This window comes from Echinops telfairi, unplaced genomic scaffold, assembly GCF_000313985.2.
Source record: "Echinops telfairi isolate 266 unplaced genomic scaffold, ASM31398v2 ScPeMD7_29;HRSCAF=101, whole genome shotgun sequence".
NCBI lineage: Eukaryota > Metazoa > Chordata > Mammalia > Afrosoricida > Tenrecidae > Echinops > Echinops telfairi.
Genome location: NW_022103926.1, coordinates 4,688,601 through 4,690,863, shown reverse-complemented (window position 1 = coordinate 4,690,863; position 2,263 = coordinate 4,688,601).

The following is a 2,263-nucleotide window of genomic DNA, read 5'->3' as shown; positions in this document are numbered from 1 at the left end:
AGACTATGGAAATTAACAGTGTCATTAGTATCACATGCAAATAAAATTCGAAGATATTTAAAAGACAGGTGTAGAAATACGTAAAGAGGGAGCTGCCTGAAATCCAAGCCAGATTCAGAAGGTGAGGAATGAGGGCTTGCTAGGTCAGATATTGGCTGGAAGCCAAGGATACCAGAAGAATGTTTACTTGTGTTTTGTTGACTTTTCAAAGGCATTCAACCTGTGTTGATCATAAGTTATAGATAAGATTGCAAATCATGGGAATTCCAGAACCCCTAATTGTGCTCATACAGAATCTGCACATAGACCAAGAGGTAGTCAAAAGAACAGAAACACTACATGGGTTGGTTTTTTTTTTGGGGGGGGGTTTCTTAGGGGGAGGGGTTACTACATGGTTTTGAATCAGAATCATACCCTTTCACCATATTGTACTTATTCAATCTGTAGGCTGAGCAAATATTCCAAGAAACTGGACTACATGTACAAGAACAGGGCATCGGGATCCGAGGGAAGCTCCCATATGCAGATGATACAACCTTACTTGCTGAAAGGGAGAACTTGAAATACTTGCGACTTAAGCTCAAAGACAGCCCTCGGTATAGATTGCAATTTAATGAACAGAAAACAAAATTCCTCACAACTGGTCCAATAGACCATATCATGATAAATGGAGACAAGATTGGAGTTTCCAAGAACTTCACTTTACTTGGCTCCACAGTCCACACTCACAGAAGCAGCAGTCAAGAAATTATGTTTGTATTTGACAAATATGCTGCACAACTAAAGTGCTACAAGACCAAGATGTCCCTGAGAACTACAATGTAACTGACCCATACCGGGGTATTTTCAATGGCCTCATCTCCACGTAGAAGAATTGATATATTTAAATGATGGTAATGACAAAGAATACCGGAATCACAACAAAGCAAATCTGTCTTTGAGGAAATACAGTCAAAATAAGACTTTATCTCAAGTCTTTTGGACATATATCAGGAGAGCTCAGCCCTTGAAGTAGAATCAGTGAACAAGAGGAAGATTTTGAATGAGGGGAATTGACAGTGCCTGCAACCATGGGCTGAACCACAGGAACCATTAGGAGGATTCCTCAGGACCAAGCCGAATTTCCAGATGTTGCACATAGGGGCCACTAGGAGTCAAGGCCAACCTAAAAGCACCTAAAAATAACATGTTGTTTTCCACAATACTAGTAAACATGGAAACAAACGAATTTAAGAGATTGTTTTTTCCACAGTAATATACCTTCCGGTTTTCACACTTGAGTGTAATAGAGAGACAGTAAACATACAAAACAAATGACTAGATTTGTATTACACTCAAGTGAGAAAACTACTTGGATTTTGTCTTTTCATCACTCTATCCCCAGTTTCTTGTTAACTAATAACTAATATTCAGCACTTACAGGGTGCCAGTAATATAAATACTGTATATAAGTACCTCATCTAATTGATTCTTCACAATTTTGGTAGATAGTTATTCCCATTTAACAGATAAAGACACTGAAGCTCGCACCAGAAAATGCAAACCCAAATCCAACTACCAAATTCACAGAAGGGCTACAGTTTACAGGGGAAACCCTAAATCCATTTATGCATCAATGTAAGTTCACCCTCCACTGAATTCTGCTAATTTTACCTGCAGTGGGAATGGCTTTGCCCTCAGGCAGAGTGCATTAGAGAATGGATAACTATCACTTTCCTGGCCAATCCAGGGACAGGCAACCTAGACCTTAAGGACTTACACCTGGTTAAGCCCTTAATGAAAAAGTGGGGTGGTAGGGTCACATGGTCATGAGCCATGCCCTTCTGTCTTGGTCAGAGAACCCTGAACCAATCTTACAGGCTCTTCTGTCAAGCATGATACATGTGATCTAATCATGGTCCCATTCACACTCTGTAGTCCCACCTATAACTGATGTATTACTGCTCTGTCGCCAAACATGCTTTTGTGACACTTTCCTCTGTCCTCCCGTGTCCATTTTAGGCACCATTATGATCTCATACTAGTGGTCTGCCTCATCCGGATGTCTTTGTCTTGTCTTTGTCCTGTGTAGGATTTGATAAATGTTCTCATTAAGATTAAAATTTTAGTCTCTTGCCCCCAACAAACAACAAAAATTGAATTATCATCCACTAAGCTATAGTGCCCACTGCATGAAGAAAATCACCGAAAATAAAATCACTTCCAGAGGAATGGGTGGCTTCCTCCTGTCTGGCAACTAGTGTTACGTAATTGTGTCTTTTTA